The sequence below is a fragment of the Ixodes scapularis genome, unplaced genomic scaffold, assembly GCF_016920785.2.
Source record: "Ixodes scapularis isolate PalLabHiFi unplaced genomic scaffold, ASM1692078v2 PGA_scaffold1__304_contigs__length_218370807, whole genome shotgun sequence".
In the NCBI taxonomy this organism is placed as follows: domain Eukaryota; kingdom Metazoa; phylum Arthropoda; class Arachnida; order Ixodida; family Ixodidae; genus Ixodes; species Ixodes scapularis.
The window spans coordinates 174,764,720-174,782,326 of NW_024609846.1; the positions used below are offsets into that span (position 1 = coordinate 174,764,720).

The 17,607-nt window shown below is 41.6% G+C and overlaps 1 protein-coding gene across 2 annotated transcripts in view; it reads right to left on the minus strand.

Moving 5' to 3' along the window:
* The window catches only part of LOC8052220 (protein Wnt-4-like), an 80,015-nt gene that overhangs the window by 60,946 nt on the left and 1,462 nt on the right, over positions 1–17,607 (minus strand). The window contains exon 1 of one of the 2 annotated variants that reach the window (XM_040208698.3): positions 17,335–17,376. The exons of the other annotated variant lie outside the window; for it this stretch is intronic. The gene's annotated coding sequence lies outside the window, so the exon portion shown is untranslated. Of the gene's footprint in view, positions 1–17,334; positions 17,377–17,607 lie in introns of those variants that run through there. 2 annotated transcript variants of the gene reach the window in all.

Here is a 17,607-nt window from a genome sequence, read left to right on the forward strand (position 1 = left end):
TGGCTCCAGAGGTCCCTTTTCAAGCCTTCACAAACAGGTTTCAGATGGTAAAAAGTTAAAATGGCATAAGCAGAAAACTGCGAATCGAATGGGGTGTACCACAAAGTGGTACATTAGGTCCAATGCATTTTAATATTTATGTAAACCACTTAGAATTATTACCGTTGCACTCTAGAATATTTTGATATGCAGATGATACGGTCTTATTATTATCGCACGACAGCTACAGTCAAGCCGCTTCCCTCTTTCGGGAAGATATAGATCTGTTACTTAATTGGTTTTCTAATAATCTCACACCAGTTAACATCAATAAAACTGAACTACTGTGCTTTCGGAATCACCATAAACGTATTACGCTACCAAGCATATATCCTCACCTCTTCGAACATGGACATACCTGCAATTGTAGACCATTGTTGTATGAACCAATTGACAGTTAAGCATTTAGAAGTCATTGCTTGACCATTTTGTCACTTGAAACGAACAATTACAACACATTACCAAAAAAACTGGAAGTAGTATCTGCGTATCTTTATAAACAAAGTACATATTGTGTAAATTTGGAAAGACCATTTTCGTATCACTGGGAGAATCAATTATGCGGCGTGGAATTGCGGTATAAGGGAATTGTTCAAGTTGCAAAAAAAACAGGGGATAGATAGAAATATAACCCATATTGCAAATGCCATTTTTTCCAGCTCAGTTTGCAATTTAGAACTTGAAAAAACAAAAATGATTGCGCGATATATACTATAATTCAATAAATTGTACAAAGACGCGACACTAACTAACGATTACTATAGAAGCAATTTTAATTTTTTTAGTAAAAAAAAGATCTGCGGCGTACAGACCGACTTATAATTCCTAAAATATTTACGAATTTCGTTCAAAAAGGACGGCACTATATACGTACCCTCATAATATAACACTTCACCAGAGTCATTGCTGTATTTATCATCCATTCAAGTGATGAAAAAGAATGTACGTACGTGAATGGATTCATATCTTCGCAGAGTAATTATTGTGTCACTTAATAATAGTCATTTTTTATATTATAATTTATTTTGTTAACACTTTCTTTTACAGAGTATCGTATAATGATGGATAGGTTTTTGTTATCTGCCTAGTCGGCACAAGCATTTTTGCTCTCGTTGGACAGCACATTTCTACGCGTACGTTTGGTGCTCAATAATGATTATGATTTATTAAAAAAAAAGTTTCACGCACGCACTCACGATTTTCGCAACTCTGCAATCGTATTGTCTGTTCGGGCCCCTAGGAACACTCTCAGAAGAAAAGGGTATGTTCTTATACCCCTTGTCCCATGTAAGACACCCCACAACTTCAGTTCGACGTTCAGCGCGCTGACGTCGAAACAACGGTACCAACTTTCACGAGTGGCTTGATGGCCGTGTGGTACAACTTAATAAAATAACTAATGTACGTGTTATTAACTAGAAAAAAAGTAATCGTTTTTTTTTCGGCCCTACTGCTGAAAAGAAAGGTTTATTCAATTCCACTAAGCTGTGGCAGTCAGTACATTGGACAGACTGGGAGATGCGTCAACCATCGACTCAGAGAACACAACTTGGAAGCATCAAAGGCTTCAAATGAGTCGTATCACCCCATTGTTGTTCACAGCCGCACATGCGATGACTGTACTCCTCATTTTTCTGATACTAGAATACTGGGCGGGCACAACAACAGATTTGGGAGAGAAATCATTGAATCATTTGCCATGGGGACTGTAAACAACAACATGTCTGCACCTTCATTATCATTGACAAAGGCAGAGGTCGAATTCCTTACACCAGAGATGACTAGATTACTGACAACTCGTCGTGACGCTACAGCTTTTAGAGCGCAGCTCTTAGGGGCCCGTTCCCGGCTTGAGCGGCGTCGCCGTCGCCGTCGGCGTAACCAAGGTCATCCCAAGGTCACTTGACCCCCAAGGTCATCCCAAGGTCACGTGACCCCAAGGTCTCCCCAGGGTCACGTGACCCCTCCCCAATGGTCACGTGACTTCCCAAGGCCACCCCAAGGTCACGTGACACCCAAAGTCACGTGGCTCCCCAAGTCACGTGACCCCCGGGGTCACGTGACCCCCTATGACATCATCAGTGACGTCACTGATGACGTCACCGGCATCCGCATCGTCAGCGTCATCATCACTGATGACGTCATCAGTGACGTCACTGATGACGTCACCGGCATCCGCATCGTCATCGTCATCATCACTGAAGATGTCACCGGCATCCGCATCGTCATCGTCACTGATGACGTCACTGATGACGTCACCGGCATCCGCATCGTCATTGTCATCATCACTGATGATGTCATCAGTGACGTCACTGATGACGTCATCGGTAACCGCATCGTCATCGTTACTGATGACGTCATCGGCATCGTCACGTGACCCCCACCCAAGGTCACTTGACCCCCCCAGTACCCTTCGCTCCTCCTCCTCAAGAGCTGCGCTCTAATTCGGCGTTACAGGGAGTTGTAAACGGCTTTAACTTTTTTTGAACTCTTACATTTATAGTACATTCCCCTTTTGGACTGCAAACAACAATAATTCTCGCTTTCTAGTGCAAGGGCTCGTGCCACAAAGCACCAAAAATATGTTAACAGAACGCTCATACGAATTAAAAAAAAAGTAAGAAGTTGAACGAACTATTCTGCACCTTAATTATCACTGACAACGACAAAGGTCGAATTCTAAGTAATCACAGATAACTAGAATAGTGATACCTTGTCGTGACGCCAGCGCTTTTCAAACTTTATATTTAGTGTATACCCTTTCCTTTATAACTATTATCTCCTTTCCCTCTTTGAGAACGTTGAGACCCTTGCGGGGAGGGGGAGGGCGTTTTTTTCGTTGTGCCATTCTATGTTGTTGCTAAATGAAAGATGTCCTGCTCCCGTCATTGTCTTCGCTGTTTTATACTTTCAAGTTTTGCATCTATTAACCAACACGCTCCTTTTCAATTGTAACTGCAAATTCTCAGTGTTTTTTGTTTTTTTTTAGTCTTTGATATGTACTTTAGCTGTTTAATTAGGTATATATTACCATTCTCAAACCCCGCGAAAAAGTTGGAGCCGCCAGTGCGCTATATGTCGGACTGAAGTTTTTGGGTGTCGTATATGGGACAAGGGGTGTAAGAACATACCCTTTTTTTCGGAGATCGTACGTAGCGTGCCTGGGATGCTGTACGCGTATGAATTACAAAACTACACGAAACGATATGGTCATTATATTACATGAAAGAAATTCAGGTTGTATCCTGAGAACCTTATGATCATTCCTCAGCCAATAATATTGCAGCAAATGCCGATAGGAACGCCGATGAATGAATCACAAAGCTAGAAGCGTGAAGACACACCCTTCGTTTCTCAAGCTGTAAGTTGCAATAACAGTTAAAGAAACCAAGCACAGGTCCCGCGTTTTGGCGCGCTTTTAACGCTTTGACAAACACAACCCCATCAAGAGGCTTTATTTGACACTAATGCCTCTTGATGTGCCCGTGTTGTCTTACAATCAGTGTCAAATGCGCCAACGCACGAGGCCTGTGCCTCGTGTGGCCTTTAGATGCGAATGGCGGAGCAGCACTGAAATGAACAGCCCTCATCACTCTGAATAAAAGCCCCGTGCGTCTACTTTCCCGCACAACACTCTTAGAGCCAGTCACCGCAACTTACGGAGGCAGCTCAGCGAATGACGATGCCGAAACATATGTTTAGACCAAAAAACGCAGTCTGAGTTGTGACATTAGGCAATGCCAAACGTCACGCTGGCATTGCCTAATTTCGCAACACAGACTGCGTTTTCTGAAACACATGTTTCGACATCGTCATTCGCTAAGCTGCCTCCGTAAGTTGCGGTGATTGGCTCTCCGAGTGGTGCGTGAGGAAGGGGACGCACGGGCTTTTTTTTTTTTTTTTTTAGAGTGTAGAGTGCAGAACGAAATCGGAACAGGCACCGCGGAGCACGAAACGATGGTTGTCGGTATACTTGTAAGAAACTCGAAGCATGTACATTTTATCGAGGGACTTTGCTTGAGACCACGGCATGTACTTGAGACTTGACACAATTCACGCTCCACGTTTCTTACAAGTACCGATAACCATGTTATGCGAACGCGAAAGACACCTGCCTCGAGCAAATGCATGGTGGAAAAACAACATGGCGTCTCGATAGCTTTGTTCAGTGCTGTACCGCCATTCGCTTGCAAGGGCCGCACGGCCTAGCTTCTCGTGCATTGTAGCGTTTGACTCGTATTATTGTGCACTTGGGCGCCTCCAGGCTTCCCGCGGACCCCGGTATGCTTGCACGTCGCAGTCTCGGCGCGGAAGTCGTGGCGGACGCCATGCTCGAGAAACAATGGGTTTTTTTGCGGGAGTGCGTGCATGGTCCTCCAAGTGGAGGCTTATCGCTCAATTTCTTTCACCGTTCTCTACGAGAATAAAACAATCTTATCCGAAGCCTTCGTGCGATAAAACTCGCTGACGACGCGCTCCGCATGCTGACACCCGCAGAAAAAAAGTCCTCCATTCGACACGGGGTGTCCAGACAGGGAAGAATGGCGGGTCCTTATACTGAAGGTTTCGCAGGTTCGATTAAAAGCTGGTTCAGAAATTCGCGCTCCATTGCGACCGACTGCAACACGACCGCTCGTGTCCGCTTATGACGAGATGTTTGCCACGGTAGCCGCCAGGTTCACGCAGCGTGTCGCAGTGGAACGTATGGAGTCGCAACGGAATCGCTCACACCCGAATGTCTTCAAGGTGCGCAGTTTTCGCCTAACATCCTCGGTTTAGTCTTTATATGCTTGCATATGTGAGTCCGTAGCTTCGGTGTTTCGGGACAATGCGTGCCTGTGTATTTTTTTTTTATCTGGACCAGGTTTGTATTAATAATTTCTGCGCTTTGGCATGCTGAAGTTATCATATATATAAGTGACCCAACACCTGTTCTCGTGGTGCTGGCTTGAACACAGCGTCAGCTCATGCCAGCTTCATAACCGTCATGACAATTTTAGTTGGAACATGATCGTCGTAATGTCCTGAAAGATATGCTTGTCTTCTCGATTCCGCTGCATAATCGCAAAGCAAAAGTCGAGCTTTTTCCCCCACCTGCAGCCGCGAGTGGCAGCCGAAGGAACTACGGCGAGAAGCTTACGTGACATCGCTCGGCTCTAAGCTGCAGCATAACGCCCGCTAATGTCAGCAGAGAGAGGGAGAGGAAGTGTCTTCCGAGAGAGCACACAGGAACCTACACGGCACCCCGAATTACGTCACTAGGAGGAGGACCAGCTGTGACCCTGAAGGCTGGGAGTGAGTTGAGGGGTGCCAAAATGCCAATATTTATCTTTGTTTTGTTTTTTTGTTTTTTACACAACAATTAGGGCACGCAGGCGAAATCGGTTTTCTGTTTCTTACTTCAGAAGTGTCAGGGGGCAACTTCCACAAATTTTTGGACAAAGTCCGGAAATCGTTGCACACCCCCCCCCCCCCCCTCCCCGCCCCCTTTTAATGCTGGGCAAAATAACCAGCAAAGAACAAGTCCTGCAAAGTCTTTTTTAGTCCTGCGTGCCGAAATTTTAGCGAATGCGACATGACAATTCTCAATTTACCTATTCGCTTCCCCCAAAATGGTGTCAGTGGCAAACAATTGCGAGCTTGACCGCTCGAGAGCTTCTCGGGAATTCTGAGCTGTTGTAAGAATTGAGGACTCCAACGCATTGGCACTCCGCGTGAATTTCAAACAGCTGTAATGTCAATTACGAGACAAAGAGTGAGGACGTAGGATGCATACTAATACATTCAATAATCGCCCTCAAAATTCAGACTATAAAGGGTCTCTGTTAACGTAGCTGGCTATTAAACGTATCAAAACAGATGGGCCTAAATAAATACAATACAAAAGTGAATTACGCTAGAGAAGTCGAAACAATCTGTAACGTGAACATCGAAAAGTACCAGGGATTTCCAAGGACGGACCTTGCGATGAAATGGGACGCTATACAGTATTCCGGTGTTGGGTAAAGTTAATCTAAAACGTACTCGAAGTAAAGTAATACAAAGTAAATGAGAGGTTAGGTACTTCAAGTAAAATAGGAAGAACACAGAGTACAATGTACATACTTCAAAAAACTATAAATACAATGTACTCTCAAAGTAAAGTACAAGTAATTTTTAACACAATCTCTTATGATGCCCTTTCATTTCCCTCTGCAGTGTATTCTCTTAGTATGTATTGTCCCTTGTTCGCGGTTACGCATTATAAGCAACGTCGTTACAGGTAACGCGTTACTTTTTTTTGGTAGCGAGTAACGTACTCGTTGCATTTTCAAAACAGTAATTAACGGGCAATGTACTTACGTTACTTATTTCGAGTAACAGATAACGTAAATCAGTTACTGGTTACTTTTCTTACCAAGCTCTAAAAAAAATTACACTTGATTTTTTTCCGCGTTTCTAGGCGCCAAACCATGTGAAGATCTTTTTGTGTGTGTGTGTGTTTATCCTTGCTTTTTTCTCGTGAGTATTTAGGTGAAACCGTAAAAACATATGTCAATATGTTCAGTTTCTGCGTAAAGATAATGTTTCTTGAAATATGGCGCTTATGCATACCTGTAACATCAAAACAGTAAAACTTGTAAATTCCTAAAATAAAAAAGTATTGCAAAAGTAACGTGCGTTACTCTTTATCGAAAACAGTAACGGTAACGCGTTCCTTTTATTTTTAGGTAACGCAGGATGGTAACGCGTTCTTTCTATTTGCAAGTAACGAGTAACGTATTTCATTACTTTGTTTCGGTACCGCCTACAACACTGGTATTGCACCAGGGGTGATCGGGGGTGCATCAGCCATTTTCGGAAATGGCGGCAAATATTGGATAGGAGAGAGCATGACGTCAGCCCCATAGCTTCCACAAATAATGCCCCTATGGAGGAGTGTCCTCTCCTAATGATTTTGGTTGGTTGGTTGGTTGGGGTTAATATCCTCTCTTGCGCTGACCGAGTGAGAGGTATAGCAAGAGCTCGAAATGCTGCGGGATTGCATCCCCCAGTACAAACAGAACGATGCGTTGTCTGCTCGCGTTTCTGATGAGAAAATAATATATATTCCAATATTTCTTCAGAATCGGCAAAGCATCATTTTGTGATACAAATATAACAAGACCAAATTTGGGAAATATACTTTGAAGTCAGGAGTTGTACTCTTCTCGGAAAGTACCAGAAAACATATATATACACAGAGAATGTAACTTCAAGTAAAGTACAAGTTTTCTAAACCTACTTGAAGTAGTACCTTAAAGGTACTTCCCAACAGTGGTGTATTAATTTTTCTTTTCGTGGGTCAGTAGATCATGCCCTGATGTGAAATGAGTTCATTCGATTATTACTATAAAAATGTCTAACTGCTGACATGGATGCTCCTTAGCAGGAAGTCAGTGAGCATAAAAAGGGTCACATGGGTATTTGCCGTAAATTTAACGACTTCTAACTTGAGCTCTTTAACGTGCTTTCCACAGTGAATGTGTGCCCGTAAAACGTTCGTCCATAATATGGGCAGGAACAAGAAAAACTTACGGCACATTATCAAGACACGATCCCTGCTTACCGTGATTTTAGAAAATCTGAAGTACAGATGTTTATCAGTTTTATAAACAACAAGTGCGCTTACGCTTGAAGGGCAGTTTTTATTGTATTTATATAAAATAAAGGCCTTTTTTTTTTGCTTTATCTTGAAGACACCTAAAAGTTTTCAAATATTGAACAGCATCATTTTTAAAATATATAAAAAAATCCTTTTTATGTAATTTTTTTTAATAAAAAAAGAAAAAAAAAACAGGAGCCATTTCATTGTTTTTCTTTTGTTTTTGGTCTGAGGGTGTGTCCGGTGGCGATATTTGCTGAAGACTTTATGCCACGAAGGTAGGAAGCTTCTGGAGGTGGCATGACACCACCAGAGGTGGAGTCAGAAGTATGGAGGGACACGCCCCCGACGGTGACCAAAGCCATAGCTGTTTTGGTCACCCAAAAGAGCGACTAAAACAGCTGTGGCTTTGGTCATCGTTGTGGTCTTGTGCCTCCACACTTCTGGCTTCACCTCTGGTGGTGTCATGCCACCTCCAGAAGCTTCCTACCTCCGTGTTTTGTGCACACTACAAAAAAAAGTTTTTGTTGCAAAAAAAAAAAAGTGTGTTTGGATGGGTACAGCAATTCAAAAAAGGACGGACAAGTGTGAGCCAGAAAGACGGAGCGGGACATTCGTCCGCGTCCAGGACTGGTGGCGACATTAAGCGTACATGTTAACTTATTCTGACGGATAGACGAGGGGCGGTAGATGATGTGACAGATAATTTGCAAATCAGCCAAGACTATTGCTTTGCGACAACCCATGTGACGTGCGAGGGTTTGAAAATGTTTTGATTCAAATCAATTCTACAGTCAGAATGCGGATAATTTTTTGTCACTTCCTGCGTACCTCAGAAATTTCATTTAATTACAATTGCAACTATTTTGCTCCAAAAGCAGTTAAAATTATAATTAGATTAGAACATAAACAATATAAAATTATAATTACTAGAGCACAAACAGTAATTAGCTACAAATAGGCCTTAGCTTTTAGAAAGCGACCGGCTTCAATGATGATGACATGTAACGACATCTTTTTTTTTTCGCACTAAAATGCTATTGTCATTTTCTTGTCAGTCTACATTGGAAGTTCTGCGCATTTGTTTTATCAGCTTCAGTGATTGCAGGAAAGACCGCCAGTTCTGAGTGCACGGTTTTGCTTTATTATTTTGCAGTAACACTAAAATGGTTAATGTTCTGTTTACTGCCCCAATTTAAAGTAAAGTATCATTAATAGTCCGAGCGAGCACTCGGACTCAAGTTCAAAATAAGTTGTTTTAAATGACCGACTTAAACTATAGTAATGTATAGTATTGGGCCAGAAATGTGTCGTACTGAAAGGCCACAAAATCTTCGTGAATTAGCTCAGGAATACCGCAGGGAAGTGTGATGTGTTATTTCTTAGATTTATCGATGATATTTGTGAAGGTGTGCAATCTAATGTTAAATTATTTGCGGACTATTGTGCAGTATAGAGAATAGTTGAACGTAACGCGGGTGCTTCTGTACTTCAGGACGATTTAGAAGTTGGTGCGACCGCTGCGAAAGGAGCTTAAATATATTTAAAAAAAAATGTAAATATATGTGTTCTTCACGGGGTATAGTTTTCCCAACTGCATATGAACTGAAAAAAAAAAAATGTAATGCTTGGACGTGTAGAGAGCTATAAGTACCTGGGGGTTTATCTTCCGCCCAATTTAATATTGAATGGTCACATTGATTATACTCTTGCCAAGGCTCGTAAAATGTTGTACTATGTCCGGAGGAACATTCAAAGTACATCACGCAGCGTGAAACAAACATTAATGATTCGCTTTTATTCGATGTTAAAATCCATGTCCTCTTCCGTTTGAATAGGAACCAATTTACTTCTTATGTCAATACCATCTGCAGATCTTCAACCTTGTCACGCATGCAATCACTATTCAATCGCTTTGACAATCCAGGTATTGAAATATTCAGTGACTTGTCTGTTTACCGCAAGCAATTGCAAGGGATCGCTACCTATCTGTGATGTGTGTTTTATTTGTTTTGTGTTAATTTGGCGTTTACTCGTTCTTTGTGCACCAAAGCGAAGACCTTCGGGTTGTTTTTGGGTACATGAAAATAAAGAGTAGTAGCAGTAGTATTGCTTGTTGTAGTATTTTATTTAACCTTGAGATTTGACACTCACGTCAGCAGAGTGGTTCAATCGGCCTTGCACACGTTAGGTGCCGCGGCTCGCATAACGAAGGAATTCAAAAGCCCGTTCGCTTCTTTCACGCTGTACTGTTCTTTAGTTAGATCCCAGCTAGAGTACGCCACGGTTGTTTGGAACGGCATTTCCAAAACTAACAGTTTATCTGTTGAGCCAGTCCAAAACAAATCTATTTCCATCTTTAGACGTTACCTCGAGAAAGGTGATCCTTGTTTAAACGTTGGGTGTAACTCGCAACTCGTCAACTTGTTGAGCCTGCAGCAGCGTGGGGTGAAGGCAGATCTGTTGTTTTTGTTTAAGATCCTGCACGGTTCGATTAACCCTCCCAGCCTTCTGTCCGAAATTAGCCTTAGAGCTCCACGTGTGCCTACACGGCTTCAATGATACTTTTATATAGCTCGACATTTTAGCCACTCAAACCCGATCCAAAGATCGGCTGAGTGTTATAACCGCTACACTGATACAATTGATATTTTTAACTGCATGCGGGAGCAAGTTCGGAGACACTGTTCGAAACCTCCTCCTGCAAGAAAAGGGCTGATCAGTCAAAGGGTTGATGTTGTCAGTACGATATCTAAGTATTTGTTTTTTTCTCTCACACCTGGGGATGTCTCTGTTTTGTGCTTTTGATTTCCCTTGTTAATATTTTCAGTCTCAGGATGGTAAACTATGTTCCCATTCTGCGCTCCTATGTATGTGTGTGTTTTTCCTTTTTTTTTTTTAAGTTTGCCAGTCCTAAGACCGATCGGTTCTTCGTGGAAAGTATAGTAAACACTGATTATTATTATTATTATTATTACATAACTCAAACTGTGTATCTTGCAAGTGCGCTCCTTTAGTTTATGTTAAATATGTAAAGTACTTAGGAATTTTGTTCGACTGCGGTTTAACTTGGAATGCTCAACTCACGGCCCTCTGTAAAAAATTGAGGAGTAATTGTAGACTAATCACCCATGCTCTTGCATATAGTGTGTTACGATGTGGCGTTACGGTGTTTGGAAACTTTTCCGGCTTCTGGCATAAGAAAATTGACTGCATTTTGTAAAATATTTTGAAAAGTGTTTCTTATGACATGCATCATCCCGATGGTACTGATCTCCTTCAACATTTAAAATTTCCCCGTCTCCGAACACTTTTGATTCAAACTGTTGTCTTACGTTACTTTTGGACAGATCTATTCAAAAGAAAAAACGTTGTCCTTCGTTCGCTTCGTTTTCAAAAGACTTTCGAGATACATTTCGCCCGAACAAGATATGGACGGTATACACGCGAATTTTACGTGCCTGAACTCTTTAATAATCGGCTTTCCGAAATTCTGCAAGCGAATTCACTGCGTCAACTGGAGAGAATGCTAAGACTTACCGCCGAATTCAGAAACCTCACTCAAACTACACTCAAACTGAAGGGCCCCTCCACTTCCTTTAGGAAGGCGCGAGGGCCGGTGCTGGCCAATCGCGAGGACGGATCCGCCGTCGCGATTGGCCAGCGCCGGCCCTCGCACCTTCCTCGAGGAAGTGGAGGGGCCCTTCAGTTGGAGTGTAGTTTGAGTGAGGTTTCTGAATTCGGCGGTTAACCTACTCGGATGAAATGTCGCCGAAGGTACACCTATTTCTTAGTATGTGTGTAGTATAAGCATAATTAGCCATTCAGTTTTGTACATTCCAAACTTTTCTGGTTTGTTCTACTAATATGTGTGCTACAAACATAGCACTGCTTTGTTCGTGGACGTGTATTTTTTTTTTCTATAATTTTTTGGGCGGTATCACACAAGCCATTGTTGACTTTGATTGCCCCCGCACTCTTGTGTGCTTTCATGAATGTGTCCTGAATACAAGTTTATTATTATTATTATTATTATTATTATCCACAATTCTTCTTTAACAAATTTTCTCTTTTGTATCTTTTTTTTACTGTATGTGTGCATGCTCCATTATGAATTGACATCATGAACCAGCAAGACTGTTCTTCTACAGATGTTGTGCATGCGATCCACAATTCTTCCTCTTTAACAATCTTTCTCAAACTCTTTTATAAATTTTTTTAACTTTATGTGTGTTTTTTTTTGTATATATATATACATATATATATATATATATATATATATATATATATATATATATATATATATATATATATATATATATTTTTTTATGAGTGGGACCAGTCGTACAAGTCTTTAGGACTTTGACGGCCCCGAAATTGTATTTCAAGAATTTGAGGCACGTGCAATAAAAATTATTATTATTATTATTATTATTATTATTATTATTATTATTATTATTATTATTATTATTATTATTATTATTATTATTGGTATTATTATTATTATTATTATTACCTCTTTTTTTATCAGATCAATTCAAGAATATGCGTGCCACCTGGGACCCGCCTCAACGCTACCAAGGTGACAAAAGTTGGAGAAAGTTCCAGAATCAGACATTAAAAGGGCACTGACACCCCAAACGTCTTAAAAAAAAGAAGAAAAAAAAAAAAAGAAAACACTGCAAATTGTAGTCATAAAAAAAATTTACCCACGCGCGTGCGCGCTTTTTTATTTTTGGCGCTTTTCTCTCCCGCTCCTCACCTCCTCGCTTCTTTTGATTTGTGACGTAAAATATTATGAAATTAAGAAGCTTTGTAAGGACATTTCTGTAACATTTAATAACGGCATTCGTAAAACGTGTTTTTTAATCCAATTGCGAACGCACACCGGCCCTTCTTTTTGAAAAACCGAAAATCGGAGTCCGGTGTGATGTCGCCATGTCGCCTCCTGGCGCTTTTTATCCTCCCTCAGAAAACATGGCGGCGCTCGCCGCATGTAGCAGAGGATGATCGGTGAGTCGGAGAATCGTACGAAGTGGTCTTTTTTAAATGCCCAACGACCCCTCAGACATCGTAAATGAAATAGTCAATCGGTCAAAACAACTGAATTAGGTGTTAGTGTATCGTAGCTTCGGCTGTAACTCCGCCGGAGCAGCCTTTCATGCAGAACCGGCGCGACGTGGTCCCTCACGTCGCTCACAAAAGTCCACAGCGCGTTCGCTTCGACCTCACACCGTTTCAAAGAATTCGGGATCGCTGAAAGGTCCCTAAAAGTACTCCAAACTAAAAAGTCAAGCATCGTCTGCTAGCAGCGCGATAGGCGGCACGCACGGAGGAAACCGACTGTTCGCGGGACGCCGGCGAACACGACACTTTGGTTGGCGGCGATTCGGAGGCGTCGGAGAAACTCGACTCGCAGGACGGCTCAATATCTGACGTCACTGCACTGTGCGCGGATCGCGCGGGAACTTCAAATTCGGCATTTGGAAATTGCTTTTTACTTCGGAAATACTGAACTCCCAAGTTTCGAATTTTGAGGGTAATATCCACTCATCGTTTTCAATCGTTTCGGCGGATATTAAACGAATATATATTTTGACGTGTCAGTGCCCCTTTACGGTTTGTGACAGGAGATTACCGCCTATGCACAAGTTGTGCAGAAATAAGAAATCGATTAGGTTAGGTCAGCTTAAACATTGGAGAAGATGTTTCAAGTTGAATATTTTCTTTTTCACACAGTGTACCGTAGAAGGACAGGTATTGAACTAAGTTTGCATATATTAGACCCGCATCGTGTATCTGCAAGATTGGATCACTCGAAAAAAGTGGCAGAGTTTCGTTATGCATCTGACTGTTTTTCTTCTTCATATTTGGTTCGAACTATTGGGATTGAAACTTGGGTTTGGCCGAGCTGGTTCATACTGATTTAAGAAGGTTTAAAAACCGCAAACAAAACAAGGACAATAAAAAAAAGCAAAAGATATACCCGAGAGACAGATGATAGAGGCGTTTTACATCAAATGGAAATATGACAATTGCATTAACATGTCTTCTCTTTTTCTGCTCCAAAAAGAAGTAACTTTTCTAGATAGCTGCCTGTGAAAGTGGTGATTGGTTTTATTGCAGGTGTGGCAAAAGGTGTTGTGTATATAAGTGACGATGTTTTTTTTCTAATAAACTCAGTCGAGTTACCACCCATCCTGTCGTCTTTGTGCCTTCATTGTCTCTGTTTTGTTCGAGCTTTTTAAATCTTAAAAAAAAAAAAAAAAAATCTATTAGGGAGGCGAATTAACTTTCAGAGGAGCTAATCTCGGTTCCTCATGACGTTGTTTTTATACAAGAGATTAGAGAGTTGTATTGAAACTTAGAAATGTATTCGTTGTTTTTCTTTTTGTGTGTGCGTGAATTTTGAATATGTTAATTACGTTTAACAATCTATGCACCCCCTTGCATAATGCCTAACGTTGCATTGAAGTATAGAAATATATTCTTCATTGTTTTTATTTGTGTGTGTGTCTGTGTATGTGTGTATTTGTGTGTGTGTTTGTGTGCGAATTTCGAATATGTTCATTATGTGTACGCAATTCGTGTACCCCGTTTTGTGTCTGTGCCCCCCTTTTGAGCGTGTACCCCCCCCCCCCCCCCCCCCTAGTGCGCGTGCATGAATTTTGAATATCATAGTATACGTACGCATCGAATTCAAATACTGTAATTTAGATTTTTCTCTTTGACAATGCAAGACTTCGCAGTTGCGCTATATGCAGGCTTGTATGGTATTCTAATTACGAGTAATCAAATTACTTGTAATCAAAAACCTTTTAAAGTTATAATGGTTCAATTAGATGTATTAGGCAGTAATCGCGAGAGTTATCTCATTACTTTTGAAACTACTATAATTACTTGTAACCGCCACTTTTTTTTTTTTCCCTCCCGTTTCTAGAGGCCCCCTCTGTTCATACAGGTCGCCTACCAGGGAATACTCGAATCAAATCTCCGACAGGAGGACGGTTTACCAAAATTGATGGATTCAGAAGATGGCTAGTTTATACACTATAAAAAAAATTTAAAAAAATCCCATGCGTCTACTTTCCCGCACAACACTCGGAGAGCCAATCACCGCAACATACGGAGGCAGCTCAGCGAATGACGATGCCGAAACATATGTTTGGACCAAAAAAACGCAGTCTGAGTTGTGACATTAAGCGATGCAAGTATGACGTTTTGCGTTGCTTAATGCCACAACTCAGACTGCGTTTTTTCGTCTAAACATGTGTTTCGGCATCGTCATTCGCTGAGCTGCCTCCGTAAGTTGCGGCGATTGGCTCTCCGAGTCTTGTGCAAAAAAGTAGACGCACGTTTTTTTTTTTTTTTTTTTTTGTTTTTTTGTTTTCGACCTATATGTAATAAAACTGCACGAAAAGCTTCGAGGTACGTTTACTTTCCTACGCATTTTTCGTCATTCTGCGCAACAGTATTTCTCGATATATATATATATATATATATATATATATATATATATATTCTCGTGCCGTCCAGGCTTTATAACAGTCAGCTGGTACACGGTCGACGCTCACGGGTGCCATCTTTGTAGCGCTTCGAAATCCCCGCGAACTGGCAGAAGAGCACCGACGCAGAGAGCCCAGAGCTTTTATAGTCCTCCCACCGCTTCTGTAGCATAACCGAACTATACAGCGTACGAACATAATAATAATTTTAAAAAAAATGTTTGCAATTGTAATTCAGATTTTACAATTATGCTGAGCCGAAAGTAATTAACTACAGTTACACCTGGTCCGAGGTAAACGATTACATGTACAAATTACCCGGAAAGTGTATAATTGAATTATGTGCCCTTTCGCACCGAGTCGGAGCTCGGCCGATGCCGCGATCCGACGTAGCCAACTAATTAGGTCCAAAAGTGCATTGATTAGGCCAAAAGTTGTATAAACAACTAAACAAACCACGCAAAGGAAAAAAAAAAGGGGGGGGGGGGGGGGGGGAGGGATCGCAGACCATTGCAGGATCGCGGATTATTTACTGAGCGTAATTAGATGAACCCGCGGGTAAGCAACCGTACAAAGACGACGAGCGTCGTGACGATGCACTTTTGGGGACTGCCCGGTTTGCCCACACCAGGTGTGGGCACTGCGCTTGCGCAGAAACCAAATTCGGGAGGAGTGAAGCGTCTGGGCATGCGCACTACCGATAACAGCGCCACCGCACTGGACTGACGCCAGGGGGTGAGTTCAGTTGGTCGGCTGTGCGCGGACTCGGTGTGAAGGGAAGTGTATTACTACGCAACTATGGCACGTGCAATGGGGTGCGTGCATGAAATAGCCACGCTTGCGTCACAAGAAAAAAAAAAAAGGCTGGTTTTTGATCGTTAATGAAGGAAAAAACATAAGATGAGGCCAAAAACGTTTCGAAGAAATACGACTGGCTTTAAATTTGACTCGGTATATATTTGCGTACAAGGACACAGATATATGGATACACAAGGTTCCGGAGAACTGATACGAGGTAAACTAATACTGCAAAACGCGCAACCAGAAAAAAAAAATCAACGTTAATGATGATCATGCGATATCTGTGTTTGGCCTTGCTGTATGGTGTCTCGCCAATACATGGTCGCGCGGAATAAAGTTCCCGAGGCAACGTGCTGTTTCTTAAAAGAATAAACTTTTAGAAAAGGACTTCAAGGAACGCCTTATCATATACACACCAGACAGATCAAGTGGAACACTGTTTGGCTATAAAAACAAAACAAAAAGCGGTCCAAATTTTTCTGAAAATACCCCAAAACGCATGCGAGGATATCTCCATACGCGCTCGCCAAATTTAGGTCTCGCCAGACTTGAATTCCGGTAATCTTTAATCGAACTGTAAACTGACAACGAAAACAAATAAACAAATATAACCTAGGAACAATTATAGCGTATTATCTACATTGTGCGAATATCACTTTTTTCTTTTGTTGGAGATGTATAACGCGCCAACATGCCAACACCTAGAAAAAGGTGCTAGCCTAACTATAGAATAGACACCGACTCAATGTAATCCCAATGGCTACGAAAAGCAGATATAAAAGTTAACGAAAACAAAGTTATGCTTGCTCCGTAGTAATAAGTAGTCGTTCTGCTTACGGCGGCGCCGTAAAAAATCGGCACGAAAACAACAAGAAAAAATTTAACTTTAATACCGTAACGATATCACTTATGCACGAGTTCTGGGTGCGTTTCCACGTGTGTTTTTATTTTTTTTATTTTTTTTTTTTTCTGACTCAAATTGCTAAGAGCTACAACGTATTACTGTCGCAGTTCGAGGGAAAGTGTAGATAAATGAGACGAGATACTAGTAACATAAAAAAAAAAAAAAGTTAAATCACATTGGGAGCAAATTTTTAAACTATAGTTAACAGAAATGTAATAAACACAAATTGGCGGAGCTTGGCGATAATAAACTAGCGACACGTCAAAAATGTTCTTTTTTTTTTCTTTTCTTTTTAGACCCGTATCAAAAGCCGACGGCACACCCGCCTCACACTGGCCGTGATTGCTAAACAGATAACTGAACGCTTGTATTTGGTGAGTGGTCGGGTGAAAGTAATACCCTACAGCGAGAGTTCATTAGCCACGGTGATAAAGAATAGAAAGCGGTATACATCGGCATACCTGCACCAGGTCCCTCAGGCCTCGTCCCTTCAGACACGTCCGAACAAGTCAGGTAAATCCGCTACGGCATCCTCTCAATGAATACGTTTCGTGTCGGTCAGTGACGTCATCTCTCCTGCTCCCTTCCCACACCCAACCTGATATGCTTTATCAGCACTTCCTCGATGCCCTGTATCGCTTCAGCGCTCGTTTGTTTTTCTTCATTAGCGCATGCTTTCATTCGCGGAGCTTATTACGAGCTCGGTATCATGGGTTATACAGTGACGGCTCGTT